This window comes from Salarias fasciatus, chromosome 2 (assembly GCF_902148845.1).
Source record: "Salarias fasciatus chromosome 2, fSalaFa1.1, whole genome shotgun sequence".
In the NCBI taxonomy this organism is placed as follows: Eukaryota; Metazoa; Chordata; class Actinopteri; order Blenniiformes; family Blenniidae; genus Salarias; species Salarias fasciatus.
In genome coordinates, this window is record NC_043746.1 from 35,465,131 (window position 1) to 35,491,700 (window position 26,570).

Genomic DNA, 26,570 nt, shown 5'->3' on the forward strand with positions numbered 1-26,570 from the left:
GAAATAACTGTGACAGAAAAGGGTGTTCTTTACTTGTATATGATTATAAAACCTATATTTTTCAGAATGCCAGGAAATAATACAACAGAGCCAGTGAAGGAGCATTTGTCAGCATTTCAGTGTTTTTTGACAAACAGCACTCATCTGTAGACATTTTCATGTCAAGTCTTTTGAACAGAGACATTCTTCAGTTAAACCAGCAACACGTCATGTGGCCACTGGCCACTGTTTGTCCTCTTTGTTTCAGATTTAAAATGGGAACAGATGACAATTCAATACACACGTAAATATTAAAAACACATTTTTTTTTGTATATCTTGTGACAAAGTTTGAATTTTTATAGCTAATGGTTTGTTAGTCATTTGTTCGATTTCTGCATTTGGATCTTTGCTTGGTATTCAGTGGGCCTTCTTTTCATTCTTAACCTTTGATGGTGTTGCATGCTGCAGGGGCAATCATCTTGCTGTAAGCAGTTTACCAAATCCAAGTAGCATGCATCTAATTTATCACAACAAAAATAATGAGTTGGTGCAATAACAATATTACTTCCCATTTTAATCATTTTATAGCCTTATTGTATTCCACTTAGATGCAGAAACAGATGTAAAGTGGGGTGGCCCACAGAGCGGGTGCACTGCAGAGCTGTGTTAATAATGGCCTGCCATGGTACCACACTCAGACACCAGCATTCTCGATGGGCTCCTGCAGTAACTGGCGATTGCTTACACTCTGGTGCGATTAGTTATCACTGCAGGATCTTTGTTTATGACTGTAATTAAAAGGTCCAGACAGGGAAAATAGCAATTCTGTTCATCATGGTGGCCCAGAGGGAAAGGGGTACTAAAGGGTGCACTTATTACACTGCCCATAACCAGGCCAGTCTTAATGCTCCTTAGACCACTGTGCTTCATCTGAACACAGTTCAGGCTGACCTGGGGAGGAAACCTCAAAACCAACCTTGACCATTTAACTTCATAACAAACTCGGCATGACCCCCACCTTTGTTTGACCCCCATTAGAAGCTGGAGTTGTGATTTCAGATAATCTGAGAGAAATGTGTTCAGTTGAATACCAGTGAGTTTCATGTGGTACATTCTGGGCTGAAAGCAATTGTTTCCACAAACATGACAGAGTCAGCCTTGTAGAAACAGCCAGGAGTGTATCTGCTGGAGTCGGCTCTCAGATTCACCAGTGTGTGAGTCGTTTAGAGAAATAGACAGGGGAGAAGCTCAAGTGTGAGACGATACAAGTTTTTGGAAGTGTAGCAGGGATGAGAAAGCCCCGGAGTGAGGCTGTAAAAATGAAAGTAAACAAGATTTCTGACAGCTAAAGAGTCTCCTGGCATCGTCTGAGCTGGTGTTCTCCCGAGAGCCACACTGTGTGTGTGTGTGTGTGTGTGTGTGTGTGTGTGTGTGTGTGTGTGTGTGTGTGTTGTAATCGTGGGATTCAGGACCAGCTGTAGGCCTCTACCTGATGAGGAAGGACACATTAAAAGGAGCTCTGGAGAAACAGACACTTAGTGGCTCTTCCTGAATCATTCATAAGGATCTCAGAAAGTACACTCAAAAGCACAGGTGTTGAGTGAGTAAAACTTAAGAATATACATTAGAATAAAGTAGAAATATCAATAAAGAAGTACTTTTGTGGTGTATGTTCGTAGTTGGGCCAATTGATTTTTATTTGGAATCAGAGACTTGTGCAGGAAATGTAACTTGTAAAAAAAAATACTCTCAGCATCTGATTTGGTGTGTTGTGCTCTGTCTTTCTCTTCACCTCTTCCCCGCTGCATTTCTCCTTTTCCTTCTTTTTCTTTTTTTCTGCATTCTTCCCAGTGGGTTTGCTAATCAAAACTTCAGGCTCAAACAAATCCAGTACTCCCATGAGGAATTCTCCACTGGTGGGAAGGATGAAAGAGAGAGAGTGAGAGATGTACCAGAGTATCTCTTTGACTAGCTGTGTTTCAGCCAATGAAAAGGCTTCCTAATTAATTTATCAGCATTGATTTCCATGAGAAGGTCCCAGTCATCAGTCACAACACCTTGTTCACTAGTATTGGCTTAAAGAATGCCGCCCTCCAAACTCCTTGTCCACCCATTTCATTTTCTGATCGACTCTTCCTCACTCACTTGCCTTTCATTCAGTTATAACAAGCTGCACAGTTGGTGGATTGAGGGAAAAAGGGAGAGCGGGTGTTTGTCACTTGGAGCACTGTATTCATAATAATTTCCAGCAGGACATTGGTGCAGGTCTTTGATGCCAAAATAATTTGCCCAGATTTGGTAATTGCCCATTTAAAGCTAGGGTTGGCGATCTTGGAAAACTAGCATGTAGCACGAATGTAGCATCTCCCCAAGGCTCCGCCCAGCTCCCACCCCATTGGAGGAGCTCCGTTGGGAGCGGAGACGCAGAGACGTTCCGCGCGCAGCACTTCCGCGTCCAGTGCGTTCCTGGCGTAACCTGTCCTCAGCGCTTCATTTCTTCGTTTTTCTTTATTTGCACTACGCCAAGTATGGCGCACTCACCGCTAAGTAAAGCCCCAAACATTCTTCTCCGCCATTCTGCAACGACGCTCCGTCCTTCTACAGGAAGGAATCAGGGTCAGTGCACGCCATTGACATGTACGCACAGGGGGGCAGGTCGAACGGCGAAGGGATTTGATTGGTTTAAAAAAAGGTGTCCCGTCAAGATGATTGGTTGCTGTTTTTCCCGTTTTACTCCTGCTGTAGATAGCGGATATTTTCCAAACTACTTTAAGAACATGCTATGAATTGTTTCCCATCGGGTCATAAAGATCATTTTAACCAGTATTTAGAAAAATGTATCTCATTCAAATTGCCAACCCGAGCTTTAAAGTGAAAAACTTAAGATAAGATAAGATAAACTTTATTGTCCCACGAGGGGAAATTTGTCTTGGGCCCATAGTGGTAGCTGCATACGTTCATACATACAAAACCATGACATAACAGTGTACTAGACAGGCATACTCAATAAATAACAATAGACAATTAAAAACAGCAGAGCATTTAAAACAATAGAAGCACAGGAACTGTGCAATGTTTCACGACAGGAAGAAAAGTGCATGTGCTTAGGTGCAAGTGATGTAAACATGGGTCAGTCGGCTCTACAGAGGTACAGAGGTTTTGGGTGTATCTGGTTATTGTGGAGATTTTGAGTGTCGGGTTATTGTAGAGGTGAGGTTGTGAACTGTGATCCACAGCTTCAGGCCTCCCTCCTGCCCAGTAGAGGGTCGTACCCAGAACCCTCCAGACCGGAGGGTTGGGGGAGGGAAGGGGGCTAGGGTGGTGGATCCACAGCCGAGCGCCTCCCCACTGCCCCAGCAGGCCGTGAGGAGGAGGAATGTTGGACAGATTTTAGATGATGGCTGAGTAGTGAGATAGATTTGGGAACAAAAGAGAATCTATAACGGTTATAACGCCAGCTGTGCTCTCTGTAGCGCCTTCCTGAGGGCAGCAGGTCATACTCAGAAAAAAGAAGATGGTTTGGGTCATTCACTGTTTTAAGCCTGTCAGACCACAGCCTCTTCATATAAAGATTGCAGGGGCTGTGTGATTTTTATTTCTGTTAGCTTTGGTGCTGTTGTAACCACAGTTTGGTTTTACTCTCAACTATGAGGCAGCCAAACCAGACAGCCATCCCATATCTCACAATGCTTGCACAAACTGCACTGTAAAATATGGCTTTGATTTTAAGCGCGAACACCAACCAGATGCAGACGCCTAAGAAAATGTAGTCTTTGAGCCAGCCTATTGCACAAATAATCTACATGTTTACTCCAGCTCCAGCTGCTGGACACAATCAGGCCTAAGTATTTGTATGAAGACACTTGTTCAATTACCATGTTGCCGATGATCACTGGCTCGTGTACTGTAACCCCATGAGGATTAAAGATCATCTCTTTGGTTTTCTGTGTTTAGCACAAGATGATGACGCTCACACCAGGAAGTAAACCTGTCTATCTCCTCAAAGTACATTCTAGGGTCTGACCCATTGTCTAGTAGGGAGAGGATAATCGTGTCGTCCGAGAACTTAATTACATGATTGCAGGCATGTGAACTTCTGCACTGGTTGGTATACAATGTAAAAAGAATCGGAGAATTCACACAACCCTGTGGCACCCCAACATTCCTCTGCTTACAAGTAGAAAGTGAACCACTGACCAAGACCTGCTGTGAGCGACCTGTCAAGAAGGAATAAAACCATTTCACAAGGCAAGGGCTTACATCCAAATTAATTCATTTTTCAATGACCAGGTGGGGCTGTATTGTGTTAACGGCAGAGCTGAAGTCTGTGAATAACACCCTGGCATGTGCTTTGGGATGCTCCACATATTTTGTGATCAAGTGCACAACAGTGATGACGGCATCCTCGGTCCCTCAGCCCCGTTTGTAAGCAAACTGTAAGGGATCGAGTCTTTTTGCCACTTCAGATTTGAGCATGTCACCGATGATCCTCTCAAAGCACCTCATTATTATGGACGTTAAAGCCACAGGTCGGTATTCAGAATTAACAGCTGGACATGTGACCTTAGGCACTGGAATAATTGTGGATTTTTTCCATAGTTGTGGTACAGTGTGACAATTGACTGACATTTGAAAAACAGGATGATAAGCTTTAGCCAATTCTGCAGAACAGTTTTTTATCAGAGAAGCGGAAAGTCCATCGGGACCTGTTGATTTATTTTTACAGACTTTGCTGAAGACAGACTCCACCTGCTGAAGAGTGATTTCAAAGTTGTTCTGTTCAGAAGGGAGAGAATTCAAAGTTTCTTTCCCTTGCCTAGAGTAGTCTTGAGTTTCAAACCTAACGAAGAAGTCATTGAGCTCGTGAGCACATGATTCGCTGTCCAGAATGCCGGTATGACGTTAACTTGGAGCCATGTTGGTTAGGTTCCTCATGTGGCCCCAGAGCTGTCTGTTGTGAGGTTCTGTAACTTTGCTCAACGATGGTGCGCTTTTTGACTCTTTCCCTCCTCAGCTACTGCTTTCATTCTTTTTGCGCTGCAGCAGCTTCGTTAAAATTTTTGCTCTGGAATGCTTTGTTTTTCCTATTTATGCATGTTTTGATTTCCTTTATAATGTGGGGTTTATTATTCTGATTTTTCTCTACCACACTGTCAACACAAAATTGTATGTAATCTGTAACAGTGTCCGTGGCTTCTTCCAGATCTAAACTATGGAAGAGAGTCCAGTCAGTGCTGAGGAAACAGCCGCACAAGGTCTCTGTGCTTTCTTGTGTCCGTTGTAATATAGTTTTCTTTTGTGGTTTACTGGATTTTAGAAGTGTTTTATATGTGGACATGAGGTGCACTGTTGAATGGTCCGAAGTGCCAATTGGTGGGAGAATTCTGGCTTTGTAAGCACCTTGCACATTTACAAAGCACTTATCTAGGATCCTGGTTTTCCTCGTAGGGGCTTTTACATATTGATGGAACCCTGGTAAAGTGGCTTCAAGCTTGCAATGGTTGAAGTCTCCCATCACAAGAACGGGAGATCCAGGAGAGCGCTGCAGTTGTTCATGCACACAGTCAGTTATGACATTTGCCGCCCTAGCAGCTTTGCCATCAGAGGGTATGTAAGCCAGACAGAAAATAATGCTCCCAAACTCTCCAGGCAGGTAGAAGGGACGCATAGAGACACACAGCAGTTCGACGTCTTGGCTGCACACGTGAGATCTAACAGTAAACTGCTTATACCAGTTTTCATTGACATAAGTGATTAGCCCCCCTCCACTCTGCTTAACCAAGGGTCCCTTCCTGTCTGTGCGGATACTTGAGTACCCCTCTAGTTCCACCAATGAGTCAGGCACATTCTGATTCAGCATAGTTTCAGTGAATCCAATGATACAAGCATCCCTATATGCATTGCAGTATCTCATGTGCACCTTTAGTTCATCCATTTTGTAATGCAGTCCTCTCACATTGCTGAGTGTGACAGATGGCAGTGGTGGTCTGCAACCCCGTCTCTTTAGTTTCTGTCTAACACCCCCTCTTCTGCCCCTTTTCCTCCGCTGAGGTTTAATAGCGGGTTTAGTTGTTAAATAGTCAGGCAGATTGTCCGGAGGGGCGATGCTACTGGTGTAGCGTAGTGACAATAGGTGAGATGTTGTGTTACCTTAAAGCTGGTGTCCGGAGTTTCCGTTCGTTTCCAACGTATGTATCATTTTTCAACAGAGCTTAAATGTGTCAGTCTGGTTCGATACTACAATATAATATTAGCATAAAGCAATATAAAAATTTATTTATGAGCCCCGCCTTCGTCTCTTAGACCCCCATGTTATCCGAAAAAGCGCCGGTCAGCATCAGCCAATAGATTTCGAGCTTCCGCATTCTCGTGTTGTCAATCAAAGTGTGCGCGCAGCCAAAGAGCACGTGCACTCGCCCAGGCAGAGGTGAGTTAGCAACGCAGCAGCCGCCGCGCTTACCTCGGATATATCCGCTGTCTGCTGAACATCCACCGTAAACAGCTCAACATGGAGGATGCTGCAGGACTCGGAGGCTCTCATTTTCACCCGACAGATAATAGCGTGCACAATTAAAGGGGCGTGGCTTGGTCGCTCGTGAAAGCAGAGGGAGGGCGGAACCTCGAGACGTTGGATTTAAAAAAAACCTCTCTCTTTCAAAACTCCGGACACGAGCTTTAAGAGGGTCCGGCGAAACATTTATCCCCATGAGTTCGCCCGTGGCTAACAGGAGCAGTAGCAGTAGCAGAGTTGTAACCATGGTTGGTATTCAGAGGTGCACGACACGTTACCACGATACGCGCCTTCCTTTCATCCCTCGACCTGCTCGGGCTGTGGAGCTGAGCCGCCGCACGATCCATCTCCACGGCCGCCGGAGGAAGGTATCCCACAGATGGATGTGTGCTGCGCTGGTCCTCATAGGTCCCCGTGCCGCTCCAGTGACCCGTCTCCCGTCACTTACCCTCCATTGAGGTCAGTGACCGCACCGTCTCTGTGCTCTTGGCCAGGTAGTTTCTTCCACGAGATTCCTGAGGCTGCTAGCGAGTCTGTTTAGCTCATTAACTTGTCCGCGTTAGCTATTAGCACCGCGGTCAGCTGTTAGCATGCTCTCAGCTCTGTTGCAGGACTGCTCCGCAACATTCAATCAGCTCAGGAAGCAAGAACACTCTTACATCTGTGAGAAGTGCGCCCGTTCACTGCACTTAGAGTCCACATTGAACATTAAACATTACGAAAACACACAAGCAGCCACCGTTCTATGGCCCAGGTCGCCAGCCGTGCAGCGCCCCGGAAGTGGAAGAAAAAAAAGAAGATGAGAGAGAGCTTGATGTAGGACTCACAATTATCCCTCATTTTGTGGATGAAGCTTGACGATCCATAGCTGGCATAAGCAGATGTTGTTGACAGCAGAGATTTTGCAGGGGTCTATTTCACCAAGCAGGTTTTAAGAAAACTCTGTTCAATAACCCAGAAATGAGGGAGACTCTGAGATTTCCATTACAAAGGGAGAGAACCCAAACCAGAGACAGAGGAGTAACTCCAGCCTGTTCCACTAGGAGAGGGAACTTAAACTGTCGGTCAGTTACCGCAGTAACACACTCTGTGACTCTAACCTGGTCGGAAGCAGGTTTTTCTCAGTCAACCCTGAAGTTTCTCTCTGGCTCCGCCCCCTTTCAGCCACACTCGCTGTTCCATTTCCTCATTCTTTCAGTCAGCTGGCGAGTGTTTGTGCAGCTGTCAAAATTTTATGTCCTTTAATCAGCGATCCTGCAGATGAAGGAGCAGCATTACTGCAGTGTGAACTGAATCTTCGTCGGGAGATTATTTACAGACCGCCCATAGATGTTTTGGCGTTTCCACATCTTTTTGAACAGTACCGCTTCACCTCTCAATCCATACGCTGCTTTTCACAATCTTTTCCGTCCATATTTTGCAACATAACCAAACGTAGTCGCGCACTCACATCCCAGCAGATATTGTGTGTTGCGCTGCGGTTCTTCGCAAATGGGAGTTTTTTATATAACACTGGAGATGCAGAGCACTGAGGAGTTTAAATCACCACCATCATTACATCACAGCAAATAAAAGACATGACACACATTTCATTTTGTCTTCTTTATTTCCTACAAAAAATAAATAAATAAATAAATAAATAAATAAATGGTTTAGTTCACGTTCCAGTAGTGAACATAATTCACCTGTGACCATGAACCCACCTGCAACTTCTGCTCCAATATCTCAGTTTCCAATTTCATCTTCTTCATCTGGTGGTCCAGATGCTGCTGCTCTTTATGGGATTTCTCTATCTTGTTAAGTGGATTTTGTAAATTTCTTTGACTGGTAACTGGGAATACATAGAGGACATTAAATTATCCAGCTGCACATGAACTGAATGAAATGAGCCTCTGGTGTTAGATAGATAGATAGATAATACTTTATTGATCCCAAAGGGAAATTTAAAAGGCAGTCTGTGCTCACATTCACACTTAAAATGCATTCCAGGATTAAATAAGTAAAAATTATTAAAAACAATAGATTAGAAAATAAGGTGCTAAGGAGCTGAAAACACTGAAGAGACTTAATCAGCATGGACATGGCCCCCCTCTCCGGCCTGAGATGGCAGAGTTGTACAGTCTGATGGCACGTGGTACAAAAGAGTTCTTTAGTCTGTTTGTAGAGCAGGTCAATGAGAGGAACCGAGTGCTCACTGAGCTCCTCTGTCGGGAGAACACTGAGTGCAGGGGGTGGCCCTGGTTGGACAAGATGTTCTTTATTTTTGCCAAAGTCCTCTGTTCCACCACCTTCTCCACAGAGTCCAGGCTCAGTCCAACGACAGAACCAGCTCTCCTGATGAGGCGGTCCAGCCTCTGAATGTCCTTCTTCCTGGCACTGCCCTCCCAGCACACGACCGCGTAGAACAACACACTGGACACAACGGACTGATAGAAAACCTGTTTACTGAGCATCATCTCACAGTGTTGATCTGTGATGTGGAAGTTGAGGGACCATCCTGCTGCTGACCAGCCATGATCTGTTAAAAAGGAGACAATTTGAATATTTCAGTGTCGGCTAAACGTCATGCTCTATGTTCCACAGGAGTATTCAGAATTTTAATGGGAAGAGAACAATCAGTAACGTACCTCGATATGACTTTCTGGATCCTCTGTGAAGGCAGCAGACACGGTTTCATCCTCCTCATCCTGGATAAATAACATCTTTCAGTATATTTTCATATATTTTTCCAAACTAACATTTGGCAAAAATATTCTGAGTATTTCCTGCTGACAGTTTCAGGCTGGTTGTAGCATGAAGGGGCTCCAGCAGGCAGACAGAACCTTCACAATCTGGGCCAAAAGAAGAAAAGGACATGAAAGACAAAATAAATATTTGTATCAATAACATTTTTAAAATATTATACTCAAATAATAGATAATAATATTAGATTAAATAGGATTAATTATTTAACATAACATTATGTGTGACATAAAACAACTGCACAGTCCATCAGCCACTTAGTATTTATGCTACTTTACAATGTTAAACATGCTTAAAATGATGAACCTCAGTGAGATGACGCCGAGGTCTTTTGAACAATGTTTTTATATTTCATCTTTAGCTGCTGCCATGTGGCTTCTTCCCCGCGGGATTAAAACTAAATGAAATACCTTAATTGGTGACCATTCAAACAGTTTCCCTGTAATAATATTTAATATTCAATAATATTCTGATATAAAGGACTACATTTAAACTTACTCATTGACACGGGCAGCAATTGTCTGCCACGCCATCTCCCTCTCCTTCACTGCTGCAGCGATGTTGCATTTTTTTCAAAAAATGTGTTCCAGCTTCCATATGTCGCTCTCTGCTTCTCTGTTGCCATGGTGACTCATCGAATCGGTGCTCCATCAATACTGGATTTTTATAGTTGTCGTGCACGTGCTAAACTCCAGGTGAAACTACTTGAAGTTGAGTAATCCGACTCAAATCAGCTGTTGTGTAACTGAAAACCCAGCGTTTTCCCTTTTGGAGTAGATCAACACAGAGTTCAGGATTTCACTCAGAGTTTTTTCAACCTGCTTGGTGAAATAGACCCCTGGTCTGTTTTCTTCTGTGTTGAAGCCATGTTCATTTAATAAGGGTTGGCTTCCTGGATCTGATTCCTGAGAAATTGCTCACAGAAAGCAGCTATGCCTGACATAGGTGCTGTGCTGTCTAATTTTACAGTTTTTAGCTTCAGAAAATATACACATTTAGCCAAGGAAACTGAGTGAATGGATTGGTCATCCAGACCAGGGGAGGTCAGGTTCTGAGCGTACCTCCCAGTTGTTCAGATTTTGATGCAAATAATCAGGTTTTCAAATTGTATCTCTGTGGACTTCTAAACGTTTAGTGAAAATGTTTCAAATGATTTACAGTTAAAAGAGTTGCCATTCCGGTTGTCACTGTGATTTCTTTTTTTTATTTCTTTTTCAGTTTGACCTTGTAAGGACCATAATAGTAAAGAGAATCCAGAGGATTGAGGCCTGTGGAACACGACACAGCATGTCTTTTATCATCAATGTAGAAATGCCTACAAGGAGGAAGACATGCTTTAACAATAAGACATTCTATGCTTTTTCCAGCTTTTAAAATTGCGTGTTTCTTCAAGTGTACTGATATTTGCAGTGATTTTTGTTCCCTGCCATAAATATCCTCCAAACTATATCTTCAAGAACAGCAGCAAGTTATTTGGCAAATTACTGTAACTGTTATTCATTTTTTGTTAGTATGTATATCAAAGTAATTATTCCTCCAAGCAGACGTGGCTGGTGTTGTCTGAGTCAATTGTCACGGATCTATTGTTCACACTTGCAAATTAATTCTTCCTCAACATAATTTCTGCACAGCGCTGCCAGATACAACAAAGCAAGACGGGACTTTACAAAAGCCAGTGAGTTTTCCGCAGTTGTTTCAGTTTATTACCAGTCAAAACCTGTTTTCATGGCCTATACAATATCCCCGTGAAAAGCAGCAGTTTTTGTTTCTCGCAACCTTTTGAGTTTACAGATCAGAAAACCACACCACAAAGGGATTTGATTCCTTGCGGAGTATCCAACTGACCATTGTTCATTAACATTTTAGAAAAGATAGATTTTATACAGCTCAGTGATATTATTACATAACACACACTCCTTGAGACATTTTAGTCTGGTTTCAGAATGAGCCACAGCACCAAAACGGCCCTTTCAAGGATTTCAAATGATTTTCGATTTAACGATGCACATAAGTTAACAGTGTTGGTTCTACTGCATCTGCATTTGATTCCGTCAACCACACTGTTCTTTTAACTGGTTTAAAGCATCTCGGCTTCTGCAGTGCTGTTCACAGGTGGTTTACATTCTACCTCACAGACAGGACATTCATGGTAAGTCTGGATACTGGCTCCTCGAGTGGACGCACCGTCTCCTGTGGTGTTTCCCAGGGTTCCATCTTAGGTCTAGTGCTTTTTAACCTTTATACGCTCCTCTTGGCGGTGTCATCAGGAAACATGGGGTTCAATTTCACATCTATGCGGACGATACACAGCTGTACATCTCAGTGTCTCCTGATGATACAAGATCAATGGATGCATTTTTCAATTATATTCTAGACATCAAATCCTGGAAGGCAGAAAACTGTCTCCAGCTTAACCAGGACAAAACTGGACTTCGAGATATCAGTCCTAAGAACCAGATGGACGATTTGACCAAACCTAAGTGAACTGTCCCTGAATCCTTCATCTCAACATTCTCTCTTACTCTGGCATGACTTCTTGATTCCCCATATCAGGAACAAAACAAAAATAGGTTTTAATCACTTTAAGAACATATAGAGTCTGCTCCATTCTCTAAAGAACATATTCAGTCTGTTCCATTCTCTAAAGACAATATCCAGTTTTCCCCATTCTCTAAAGAACATATACAGTCTGCACCATTCTCGAAAGAACACATCAAGTCTGCCCCGTTCTCTAAAGAACATATCCACAGGCTGCGCCGTTCTGTAATGAGCATATCCACTTGGTCCCATTCTCTAAAGAACACAGCCACAGTCCACTATGTTCTCAAAAGAAAAAACTCCGTCTGCCCCATTCTTAAAAGCTTCTTGAGGTTGCGTGGACCAGTGTGCCTGCATGGAAGGCACCGCTGAGCCCAAAAATGTAGTATCTGGAAGAAACGGCGTTTGCATCGGTGGTGTGCAGACGCTCCAAAGCGGATGCAGACATGGGAAGCATGGACGAGCCTTAACAGTGAAAGGAGACGCAGTGCCTTCTCAGGATGGACTCCAGTGGTAACAAATTAACAAATAAAGACAAAAAAGCAGTGGCCTCAAGATTGTGCCCTGTGTAATAAATAGTCATGAAAAAAATGTCTGCAAAGTGGACAGTAACTCCATGGTCTTTTGGGGAGGGCCAGACGCTCATTCACACACACACACACACACACACACACACACACACACACACACACTTACTGTTCAACCCAAATTGTATAAATTGCAAATATTTTATTGTCTTTCTATGCTTTTCTGTTGTTCAAAGAAAAAAAGTAATTTATCATCCTTTGTTGTTGTTGTGTCAATGCTTCATAATCATCATCAGTACACTTAAAACATTGAAAAGGGAATCATCTTAATTTTGTGATATGATGCATAAATGCAGACAGAAAGGCTGAATGATTTATTGATTGATTTACAGCAGAAGAGAAACAAAATTGTTGCAACAGTACGAGGGGAACCGGAAAATAACCGGACACTGGTTATAACTTTTCATTTGTTTTATTTTAACAATTTTTCAAAGCTGTCACCTTCACAGTAATCCCTGCTGGTTTGAATCCACCGTTGCATCCGTGTTTTTCAGCTTTCACTCGTGCGTATTGATCCCGTTCAGTGCGTCTTTCAATTTTTGTTTAACCTCCTCGACGTCCTCAAAGCTCCGCCCCTTCAGCTCTTTTTTCATTCTTGGGAAGAGAAAAAAAGTCACACGGTGCTAAGTCTGGCGAATAGGGCGGATGAGGCATCAGGATCATCCTGTTTTTCTCCAGGAACTGCATTATGCGCAGGGCCCGGTGCTCCGGCGCGTTATCGTGGTGCAGCCACCACTCGCCATCCCGCCAAAGCTCCGGACGCTTCTGCCTCACTGCTCCTCGGAGCCCCTCAGGACCTGGATGTAGTGGTCCTGGTGAACAGACTGCCAGGCGGCACAGACTCGCTGTGGACGACCCCTTTCACATCGAAACAGCAGATCAGCATGGCTTTTACCGCTGACCGGGACTGGCGCGCTGTTTCCGGCCGAGGGGAGTCCGGGTGTCGCCGCTGGCTCGACCGCTGCTTCGTCTCGGGATCGTAGGCGTGACGCCAGGTCTCATCCGCCGTGATGACTCTGCCCAGCGGCCCAGGATCCTCTTCAGTGGGCTGGAGGATTTCCAAGCACACATCCACGCGGGCCACCTTCTGCTCCGGAGCAAGGACGTGCTGCGACCCGCCGCAAGCCCAAATCCTAGGATGGGATCTCCTGATAGGAACTCCACGGAACCCCTGTCAAGGTGGACACCTCCCCGATCGTCCTTCGCCTGTCAGCCAAGATCACGGCTTCCACCTCACGGATTTTTTCTTGCATGTGTGAGGATGCGGGTCGTCCGGAGCGGGGCTGGTCTTCAATGGACATTTGGCCCCTTTTAAAGCCCCATACCATTCAGAAACCTGCGTTCTCCCCAGGGCATCATCTTTATACGCCTCCTGGACCATGCTGAGTGTTTCTGACGCTGTTTTTCCCAGCAGAAAACAAAATCAGTTGCTTGCGCGCTGATCGCGTTTAGTGATATGTTCCGCCATTATGTGCTTTTCCGAAGACGGGGGTCCTGCTGTGCTGACGTTGGTGCAGTGTGTGCTTTCCCTGCGGAACTTTGTGAGAAGATCATTTGCAGAGATCTGCATAAAAACATGCTGTAGGGAGATCGAACAACGAAAACTCTGAAATCATTCTTGTTTTAATTTTATAAACGCAGTCCGGTTTCTTTCCGGTACCCCCTCGTATGTTGTGGGCATGAGAGAGGCACTTCAGTTGTTCCCTTAATATAAAGGTCACTTGTCCGACAACGCCACCCTGGGAATTGCACCCAGGGAATTCTTTTTAGCTGAAAAGGCACACAGGTTTGCTGTACTTATAGGCAAGAGACGTGCGACCTCGGTTTAAAATACGTCATTTTAAAAAACAATAACACATTTCTTTAAAAGAACAGTCACATAACGTTAAGGCTTAACTAAATAAAGATAAATCAACCAAGCGAGACCAGAAAAGAAGGAAACTGAGCAGTTGCTGAGCTGTGGAGTGGACAGGGCCGGATGAGGGGAAGTGGAGTCCACTCAAAGAAAAAAAAAAAAAACCAAAACACCAGGGTAAATGTGACACACACATGGGGGGGACCCAAGACCCAGGACGCAGCACACCAAAGGAGGGGGACACCACCACCCGAATCACCGCACCACCACCAGCCTCAGCAACTGTAAAGAAAGAAGAAGAGATCAATCCCAAAACAAAAAGAATATTTCAAAATAACAGGCAAACAGAGATTGGTCTAAACTAATATGCAAAGAACAAAAATAAACAACATGAATGAAAACAAAACACCAAGCTCACACTCATTCACTCAATTAAGAAGGCAATAAGTCGCCCCAGATGCACTGATTGATAATTATAATGTCTGATGCCAGGGGAAGCAGCGGATGCCGACAGGCAGAGCAGACAAACAGTTCATATGTATGCAGACCCAGACAGCCCGGCTGGACAGGCTGGTGGGGACCAGCGGATCCGGGCAGTAAAGTTGAAAAACCCGGAGAGAGCACAGCCGGCCCGGGCCAGAAAACCCAGTGGAGACAAAGCAGCAGCGGTCCGACATCTGGCCACGACCTCAGTAGCAGCGCGTGGATTTTAATCCCCTGCACCTGTCCACACACACACACACACACACACACACACACACACACACACTCGTATTTCTATCCTTGTGGGGACCTTCCATTGACTCCCATTCATGTCTAGCCCCTAACCCTGACCCTTACCCTAACCCTAACCCACACCACAACAAAGCCTAACCCTAAAGAAATGTTTTTGCACTTTTACTTTTTTCAGTAACAACAACATGGTCAAGAAAACACTGTTTCTCCTACTTAGGACCGGAAAAAGGTCCCACAAGGCACGTCGTTCCACGTTTTGCTATCCTTGTGGGGACATTTGGCCCCAACAAGGATAGAAATACGAGAACACACACACACACACACACACACACACACACACGAGGAGAGAGGCAGAGAGCTCAAAGGCAGAGCTACACACTACCACAGTCAGTGTGGAGAACAGACTCGCACCAAGCAGAGACACACCGACCAATCAGCAAGCCCAGGTGAGCCTGATCACTTCTGCCGTACAGGAGACTCTCCAGAATGGATGGATGTGATGCAGAGAGAGACACAGGGGAGAGACTGCAGCTTAAATAGCACTCCCAGCTGATTACTCAATCAGCTACACCTGCATGCACCAGAGAGAGAGAGAGAGAGAGAGAGAGAGGAGAAAGAGGAGAGAAAGAGAGGAGAGAGTGACCCCCACCCTGCCACAAGTCCACAAATCCATCCATCCCTTTTCCATCTCTTATCCGGGACCGGGTCGCGGGGGCAGCAGTCTCAGCACCCCACTGGGTCCACATGGGTGGAGAAATATAAATAGTTTAAAAGCAACAACGTGCTCCGTACAAAAAAAAGAAAAAATCAGGCAGGTCATTGGCTGGTCAGAGTCCTTAGCAACCAGCCTAACAACCAGTGGAATAGCAGCTTCGCTGAGAGCTCTCTCTCAAAAAAAAAAACAAAACAAAAAAAACTGCAGATCACATACATAAACTGAATGGATTCTCTGTTGATAAAATGTACATTTGCCTTTGGAGAAGCACTTTGTACATTACAATACAGAGATTTCTCCTTTTTAGTTTTGATTGTGATTAATGTTTTTTTTTTTTTTTTTTTTTTTTTTTTTAATTTTAAAGACTCTGTTATGTTTTAAAACCAAACTGTATTCTTTATTTAGGATTCATGATGATCGGCCTGCTGCTGATCGACCTGGGCTGCGGTCTGATCCTCTGGAGGATTAAGAAGACCGCCACCATAAAAGACATCCAAGGCTGGACAGTCTTTTCAAATCAAGGGGCAAAAGCTGACGCTCTTTGAAAAGATGGACAATTTCGCTGAGATTATGGACGATCTGAGACGCAAGATGGATTTGATCTCGAGAGGGTTAAACTCAGCTTCTGTCTGAACAACAGTTGAGAACCAGCGAGAACTCAAGGTCACAACGGCTCCTTCCGACCAAAACAAGATACCAAGAAATGCACCCAACCCCCCCCCAACTCTCAACGTCTCCTCCCGTCTCTTCTGCTGACGACTAGTGGTGATGACGTGTTGCGCTGATGGTGGCTGCAACTGCTGATCCGTTAGTCTGATAGCAATTTGTCTTATGTGTTTTTTGCTATGCATGTGCGCAGGTTGGCTTTTTTTGGTCTCTCACTTCTAATCACAACTCCTTTTAGCACCGTGATCTGAATTGATGTATCTTTTTTTTTTTTACCACCACCCCTTCCCCCTCCCCACAATTTCTGTCTGAGTTCCTTTAACTCTGTTTTCCTTTTCAAGACGGAGCGCCACAAGTGGCTGCCTGGACGTCTTTAAATCCCATTCATTTCATTGTAACTTGTAACTTCTGTAACTTGTTGCGATGACAAATAAATAATTTCATTTTCATTTCATTTATTCAATGCAGAGGAATGAAAATGTAACTATGTTTCAGAGCAATTTGATCCGTTCAAAAAAAAAAATCCTCAAATAGTCCATTATGCAAATCAACTTCCCTCCAGCTTTCCAGCTTCAAACGCGTCCATAGCAACCACTCACCCTAGTAACAGGGAATCATAGCGTGGCTACAGTGCTGCTCATCAGGCTGAAAGAACAGACGTCAAAATGAATAAACTGCGGTTCATGTGCATCAACTGAGTGGAGAATATGGGAATAAGGCTATAAAGTCATCAAAACGAAGGTAAATCTTCAAACTATCTTGATGTACAGCATTTTCTTAACTGGTTTAGTTCTTATCTCATAGATCGATGTTTTTTATGTAAATATGGATACTTGTTCCTCAGGAACCCATGAAATTAGATGTGGGGTTCCCCAAGGTTCAATTTTAGGTCCCATACTTTTTAATCTCTATATGCTTCCACTTGGGGACGTCATCAGGAGACACGGCATGCTGATGAGGACCAGGGGGCGGAGCCACATTACACCGGTTTTACAGTCGCTGCATTGACTCCCTGTCCGCTTCAGGGTCGATTTTAAAGTTCTCTTATTAGTTTTTAAATGTCTTATTGGCCTTGCGCCTTCTTATCTAGCTGACCTGTTTTTACCCTATCGACCCTCGCGGCCCTGAGGTCCTCTGGCAGCGGCTTATTGTGTGTTCTCAAAGCAAGAACAAAACCCCATGGCGAGGTGGCTTTTAGCCACTACGGCCCCCGCCTGTGGAACAGCCTGCCGGAGAACCTCAGGACCACAGAGACCGTTGATATTTTTAAAGGGAGGTTAAAAACACACCTTTTTAATCTGGCTTTTAATCGACCTTTTATAGTTCTTATTTCCATCATTTTTATCTTTAGTCATTTTTATTTTTAATCTACTTGTCCTATTTAGTTGTTCTATTCTTATTATGTACTTCTAACTTATTTTAATTTTTTACTTTATAATCTTATCTTACTATTAACTTTGTATCATGTCTTTTTATGTCTTTAGCTGTTTAACTCCAGAGTTTCCTCAGGGGGGTCCTTCACACCGGGAGTTGGTCCTGGTCTTCTGCTGGGGTCACTGCGCTCAAGTCCTCTGGTCCCGGCTGGCCTGGGGGCTCCACACCTCGGTGTGCAGGGTTGCTTGGTCTGGCGGGGTCGGGGGTCGAGCGCTGGGGCCCCAGTATTAATGACCTTAGCCTTCTCCTGGTGTGGACGGCCCCACTGGTAGTGCTTTCCCATGATGCTTAGTGCCATGCCATGTCTCCTCTGCTGTGCGCAAATAATTCGGAGTGTGTCTGTTTGTGTGTGTGTGTGTGTGTGTGTGTGTGTGTGGGTGTGGCGTATACTGATTAATGGTGCGGTTTTAATTGTTTCGTTTTTATGACTGTTGTTACTGTTCAGTACTTTGTGCTGTTTTTATAAATATGAAAAAGTACTCTACAAATAAAGTTTGATTGATTGATTGATTTTCCACCGAAAATAGAAGAGATGTCCGCCATGTTTTTTATCGGAGCGACAGAGAGACGGCAGTCACATCACTTTAAGATATTCCCATACGAAAGACTGGGATGATCAAACCTAATGAAACCTGATGAAAACCAGACGGGTCATATTTCTCTGCTTCTGCAGCCACTGCGTTACTTCCCCGTGTGCTTCAGACAGTCGTCTTGACTTCAGCTGCTTTATGTAGTTTACTGCCATCTGATGGTGTTTTCCTTATGTGGTTCACCTGCACTGAGCCTCATGTTCATGTTTACTATTTATCACTTCGTCCATTTTAATATTCTTTATTTTCAGTATGTGTGTGTGGGTGTATCCGTGTGAGTTCATGGAGAATGAGGGAGTTTTGGTGGGGTATGTGTGATTGGGTGGGCACAGAGGACGTTGATGTTTTTCACACTTATTTTTTGTACAAAATGAAGTTTGATTTGGTTTGATACTGCAATGTTTTGTGCTACTTTGAAGCTATTTTATTGAAACGCATATTGTCAGAACTGCTCGTCATGCTTGTGCTTAAAAAGATAAACTGAAGTGACAAAGTTACAGTGCAAAGTAAAAGAAAGCGAGCATTGAAGGACTCCATTATATACTCCTGTTTCAAAGTAAAAGCCTCTGACTGATGTGTAAAGGACTGACACCTGTTAATGCCCCTCTCTCACTCTCCATACCACCCAAAACACACACACACACACACACACACACACACACACACACACACACACACACACACACACACACACACACACACACACACACACACACACACACACACAGGTTTGTATTTCTATCCTGGTTCCTTGTTCCTAACATTCCTAGCACTCATTGACATAATGCATTTACTAGCCCCTAACCCTGACCCTAATCCTGACCCTAACCCAAACCACAACACAGCCTAACCCTGAAGAAATGTTTTAACCTTTTACTTTTTTCAGTAACAACTACATGGTCAAGAAAACACTGTTTCCCCTCATTAGGACCAGAAAAAGGTCCCACAAGGCACATCGTGCAGGTTTTCCTATCCTTGTGGGGACATTTGGTCCCCACAAGGATAGGAAAATGCGTGCGCACACACACACATGCACACAGACGCACATCCACGCACATCCTGTCTGAGCTGAAAAGCTGCAGTGTGATGCAGACGGAGGGCGGTCTCATTCAGCAGATCTGCTGATGCCTGACAGCAGGGCTGCTCAGACCCCAGCATGCTGCTACATGTCTGCAGATGTCCCCCCTCCCGGGTCGTTCCGATGTGCTCCCTGTCCCGTTGGGGGATCAGTGCCAGTGTGTCGGGATGTACAGATGCTGATTGGTCATTGTTTGAAGCCAGTAGAGCCCACAATGAGCCTTCTCCTCCAACACAACCCCCCATCTCTTTCCAAATGACTGGGAGCTCAAGCCCCTATTGTCAGGCTAATAGTGACCCCTGACCCTGTTGGCTCCACGGAGATCACACAAGCACTCATTCACTGCAAAAACATACAAAACTACAAATTACAACGTTTCTTCTTGAACTGAAACTATCAATTAAACTGAAAAAGACACAAATATAGAATGGTAAATGGACTACATTTATATAGCAGTTTTTTATCTGCATTAGCAGAGACCGAAGCGCTTCACACTGCAATATCACATTCACACATTCACACCATACTGGGTGGTGGTAAGCTGCTGCTGTAGCCACAGCTGCCCTGGGGGGGGGGCAGACTGACGGAAGCGAGGCTGCCAGTCTGCGCCATCGGCCCCTCCCACCACCACCAACCATTCACTCTCACAACTTTCATACAACTTTCATTTCAAGGTGGGTGAAGTGTCTTGCCCAAGGACACAATGACAGTTTTACGCCTGCGGGAGCGGGGATCGAACCGCCAACCTCCGGTTATGAGATGACCCACTTGACCATCTGAGCTAGAACGCTTTTAATATTCTTAAAGGTGCATTAAGGAGTTTGCTCGTTTCATGTGAAACAACGGCCCCTGCAGGCCAGCGTAGTGAAACGCTTGTGTCTGTGGCTTACGTCCATGTACGTGCACGTAAGAGGGGAGCTCCTTCCTGGCTCTTTTAGCAGTCACCTCTAAGGTTCTTCTGCCTGGTGGGGTCTGTGCTGGAGCTGTGGCAGGGCTAGAAGCCGGTCTTTTCTTACTGTCTGGTAGATCCATCCTCATACTGCTCAGTTGTTGCTCACTAAGCATAGGAGTAAAAGTGGACAAAATGAAAGCTAAGCAAGTCAGGCCAGTGGGAGGCGCATTACATCATTCCTCTCAAATTCTCCCCAAAAAAACTCTGGTGCCGGACCGGCACTGTGACTTTCAAGTGACAATTTAGCGCTGTTAGAGGTACTTGCAATGAATATGTCAGGACACATTGTACACATCATTGAATATTTTTAACATATTTATGGTGGAAAATAAGCAGTTTTAAAGTTGAGAAACTCTTTAATGCACCTTTAAGTTTTTTGGGATTTCAAAGGTTCGACAAAAATTAACTGAAATGTAAAACTTTTTTTTGATGATTATAATAAGTTGACTTTATTTGACAAAAGATGTGGTTTGTAGATTGATTCTTTCTACCAGTGTGTGGGCTCTCACGTGTGTGAATTCAGAAGCTGAAACAGTACCAATTAATCATGTATTTTATGTGCAGTAAGAGCAGTGAGACTTTTACAGTGCAGCGAAACCCCGGCTCACGATTTGTGTCTGGTGTCTCCTGCTGCACTCACACTTTCGCACAAAGTCATTTGTGTGCAGACACGAGCCACGTTTACATGCGCCCTGTATAATCGGATTGTAAGGCGTAGCGGATTGTAAATGTGTCACCTGGGTGGATCTGCTTCACTCAGAGCGATCGATAATCCGCTCCGTGTCTCATATAAACGCCGCCTGACAGCAGAGCGGATTAAACAGGGGATTATTTGTTCCGCGCATGCGTTCCCTCGTACGTAGTGACGTGATGATGTGCGCAGTAAACGGGTTGAGAAATACTTTTTTTAATAAAAACACCGAGAGAAAAAACACTGGAGAGGTGAGATGACAGCAAATCATGCAACAGCGAGTTGTTCAAACAGCTCCGCGGCAGATTACGGGCGGACCGAACGGCCAGTGTTCTGGATTACAGTTTTTCACGATTGTTAACACACATTTCTCAATACAATAACGGCTTTCTCAATACTGCACACACAAAACTGAAAACTGCACACACTAAATGCTAAACCTGACACTCCCTTTGCAAGAACTTTCTTCCCATCAAATCTCTACATTGTGTTCACAAAATGGAACTCATGTTTTCATTTGCTACACACAGTCGTATTTTACATACCATTCATTGAGCACACACAAGTAAGCTTTTGCTGCACACTACCAAGCAGCAGTGAAAAACTAAAAACACTACTGTAAAATGGAACACACCATATGAATGACAGTGACTCTGGAAAATAAGATATTTATTAACCCAGCCTCATCTATGAAACTAATGGTAACACTTTACTTGAAGCACCTCTGTATAACACATTATAAGTACATTATAGCGCTTTATAACTATAGTTATGAACACTCATAAATGATCAACATGCTTTATAACATCATAATCACCATAATCCTATGCTGTACAGTTGCTTATAAAGCATTGTGATCATTTATGAGTGTTTATAACTACTTATAATGTGTTATACCGGGTGCTTCAAGTAAAGTGTTACCAGAATAATATATTCATATAGTTCAGTCGCCATATCAGGCTCCTCGATTCGCTGAAACAACAGAGACAATGCAAGTTACTGTATGGGCATAGAGGTCAAAAGACACTGTAGAAAAGGAAAAAAACTGTGTTACTGTACATCAGAGGTAGGCTACAAAACCTGTATGTCAGTGCTTTACTGTATGTATGGGACTTAGAAGCACAAACTGGAGCTGTAGCTCCGTCACCTGGTCTGTGTTTCTTTTGAACGGGACCCTGTGGACCTGGTTCATAACTCATGAGTTCTTCTTGAGGACACGGTCCAGTGTAGACCACAGTGCGTGGGGGAGGGGGGGGCTGGGGGGCTTGGGATAGCGGCAGGAGCTACGGAGGCATACACCCGTGGCGCGCGGGGGGGGGGGGGGGGGGGGGGGGGGGGGGGGGGGGGTCCATTCGGAGGGGCGTGCGTACACTCACGGGCCCCGGGGGGCGTGCGTGACTGTGTTGGAATCCAGTTGCAGGCTGGATTCGACGGTTAAGCCGACCCCTGGTATACAGTGTACTGACCTGAATTTGTTGAGTTTTGAACACTTGTGTGTTGTAGCTTGATACCACTGAGATGTCACATGAGAAGTGTGTGTAGCAACAGAACATTGTTTGTAGTGTTTTGACAACAAGTTAATGTGCGATTGACTGTAGAGTGTATTGTCGGTTGAAGCTTTGAGCTTTTTTATGAGAGGTGTGTGCAACAACTGAACAGTGTGTGTAGAGTTTAGACCACAAGGTGATGTGCAGTTGGCGTCAGAGTGTAAAGAAGGAAAGTCATAGTCTAGCGGAGGCATAAGGGAGTGTGAAGTAGTGACAATTCGAGTCGAGCGAATGGTACGTGAAGTTAAGGTTGTGCAAATTGTGCCAAAGTTTAGATTTTTGTGTGTTAACAATCGTGAAAAACTGTAACTGGTTCCTGATCTGTTTTTACCCTATCCACCCTCACGGCCCTGAGGTCCTCTGGCAGCGGCTTATTGTGTGTTCTCAAAGCAAGAACCAAAACCCATGGTGAGGCGGCTTTTAGCCACTACGGCCCCGCCTGTGGAACAGCCGGAGAACCTCAGGACCACAGAGACCGTTGATATTTTTAAAGGGAGGTTAAAAACACACCTTTTTAATCTGGCTTTTAACTGACCTTTGATAGTTCTTATCTACATCATTTTTTTAATTATCATTTTTATTTTAATCTATTTATCCTATTTATTCGTTCTATTTTTATTATGTACTTCTAACTTATTTTACTTTTTTACTTTATAATCTTATCTTACTGTTAGCTTTGTATCATGTCTTTTTATGTCTTTAGCTGTTTAACTGCAGTATTTCCTGAGGGGGGTCCTTCACTCTGAGGGGGGTCCTTCACTCTGAGGGGGGTCCTTCACTCTGAGGGGGGTCCTTCACTCTGAGGGGGGTCCTTCACTCTGAGGGGGGTCCTTCACACCGGGAGTTGGTCCCGGTCCTCTGCTGGGGTCACTGCGCTCGAGTCCTCTGGTCCCGGCTGGCCTGGGGGGCTCCACAGGGTTCCCGTGCTAACGAGTGACGGAATTCTGTGTAAATACATTAGAGATGCGCAGATTGCGGTTGCACCCGCGGAGCCTGCGGATACCCGTGGATCGGGCGGATGACGTGTCGAAAAATTAAGATTTTAATTACATGTGGGCGGGTTGTGGTTGAAGCACTCAAATTGAAAAAAAGCAACATTTTAATAGCCAAAACACCATTCTGCGGATGGCGGGCGGGTTCGGTTTTGAAAATTGATAAAAAATCTTTCGTGCAGGCGGATAGCGGGCGGATGGAGATTTTAAGAAGCGGTTGTGGATGGAAAAACGAGCCATCCGCGCATCTCTAACACACATGCTGGTAACAGCAGATGTCAAAATAAGACTCACCAAAGACTCTAAACTTATAACTTTACTGTAACTGTAGAAAACTGACGTTCGCGAGAATGACTACAAGTTTCAGTCATCTTCTGCTTGTTTTTTGACTGTCCTGCTTCCCGTTTACGGATCACGTCACTACGTACGGATGTCAGGCGGCGTTTATATGAGCCACGGAGCAGATTATGGATCGGTGTACACCACCTCGTACAGTCGGCTCCGAAATACAATCCGCTCCGAGTGAAGCGGATCCACTCGGGCGTTTACATGAAACATTTACAATCCGCTCCGCCTACAAGCCGGCATGTAAACGTGCCTAATGCTTCACAAACTGTCTCAGGAATGAGTCTGAAGTCAATGCTTTGTCCCTGAAGCTTCTGTGGCCCCGGGCATTAAAATACGTCTTGGGGATCCATCACGTGTTGAGGCCAAATGTAACGCTGTTTCCACTTGCTGGACCCTTCAGATCAGGATCCAGTAACCCCTAATATCACTATCCTCAGCAATCAGCTGTGAGCTGGAGCACCAAGCGATTGATAACGTTTTCTACCCCAGACCACATTCAAGATGCATATGGTTCCCACTACTGCACAAATGTGATCAAGATGATCTTGGGATATGGCTCCAGTGAAGTTGCATGAATACAATTGGTGCCTATTCCCACTTGTCTTCCGGGCTTGTCACTTGCACTCTGATCACTCGAGACAAATTTTAATGGAAGGTGGAAAGAAGGCCTGAGAGACACATTTTGATATCAATGTTTTTAAGCACTGTTAGGATTAGTATCAGCATTAGCGTTAGCAGCAACCTGACATTATTATAGCTGATATCCAAAGAAGAAGGCTTCTCCTACATGTGGAATCAGCCCAGTTTATTGCCTGATCTTAAGAAATACCCCACAAAGCACTGAGGGAAGGATGGAAGAGGGAGAGAGTTGAAAATGTAAAAGATGAAAGTGGGAGACTTATTGGGATGAATATTGATGTGGAGCCTCTTTGGAAATTATCCTACTTTCCCCACATCAACCCATAAAAAAACAATGGTAGCCTATTTTTATGGACCGAGCCTGGAGGGCATGGTGGCCAAAGGCCATAGGCCACCAAGCCCAGAGGGCAAGGTCTCTATTGTTATTCGTTCGTTTTTTCCCAGGCGCAAACAAACCCTAATTTGACCCCCTAAACATGCACAAAAACTCACCGAATTTGGCACGCACATCATGACCGGTGAAAAATTTGATAAAATGGAAAAATTAACCCCATCTGCTCTCTAGCGCCACCTAGAAACAGTAAAATTGTCGCCACAGTCCGTAGGAATGTCGCAGAGAGATCAAACCAACACTCACGCGTTCGTCTCATCGAGATCTAGAATTCACGAGCCGACACCCCTGACCTAAATCCAACAGGAAGTCTGCGAGTTCCCTTTCAAAGTAAAATTTTGCTCAAAATCACTCCTCACGAAAAAAAATTATCTCCTCCGAGACCGTTTGTCGTACAGATATCAGACTAATGTGACACGATAGAGGAGAACTTTCTCTACTAAAGTTGTTCAAAACTTTGTCAAAAGTCTCACCGTGTGGATTTTATCAGCTCTCAAAGTTGGAAGTCTGAAATCCTGCCTTGCTTAAAGGAATACTCCGAAGATTTTGGAACCACGCCCTATCCCAATCATTTACAGAGTGAGATAAGCTCATAAATACCTTTTTTGTGTCCGTTCGTCCAGTGCCTGGCTAACAGCTGTTAGCATCGTAGTTAGCTTAGCTCAACTACGGCAGGTGAAGAGGAGACAGAGCCAGACTGAGAAAGTGGACAAAATCCTCCTTCCAGTGGTCCAGGGGACGGCGTGTTAGCACGTGAAGTAAATCCGAATGGTTATAAAGCATTTTAAAAGACGTATTTTTTTTTCAATCCGTTAAAATGATGTTTTGAGCCACACAAACCTGCGCATGCGCAGTGCTCCGTGAAAGGATATACCAGAGCACAGCAGTAGAAGCGTAGACTCAGCCGCTGTGTGCCTGGTATATCCTTCCGCAGCGCACTATGCTTGTGCAGGTCTGTGTATCAAAACGCTATTTTAAGGGATTGAAAAGAAAACACGTCTTTTAAAAAGTTTTATAACCATTCGGATTTACTTCGGCATTCCCTGGACCACTGGAAGGAGGATTTTGTCCACTTTCTCAGTCTGGCTCTGTCTCCTCTTCACCTGCCGTAGTTGAGCTAAGCTAACTACGATGCTAACAGCTGTTAGCCAGGCACTGGACGAACGGACACAAAAAAGGTATTTATGGGCTTATCTCACTTTGTAAACGATAGGGACAGGGCGTGGGTTCAAAATCTTCGGAGTATTCTTTTAAGCCCGTTGTTCAAAGCAACATTGGATCGGATCATCCTGATGCAGATACACAGTTTCAAGATTACCAAATCTGGATTAGCAGTGCTCTGAATGGAACACAATGTGGGTGAGCAGCAATGTAGAGAACAACAGGTAGAGGAGTACGGGCTCACTTTAAAGCAACACTAAGGAACTTTCAGTTTTCGTTGATTTTGGCGGCGCCAGTGGACAAAGCGGTAGTGTTTTGCCTGAAAAAATACTACAGTTCCCATGAGGCCTAGCGTGTGGCGTGGTAAAATGCTGCTCCCGGTGGCGTGCTGTCGGACTGAACTCGCCTTCATTTGTT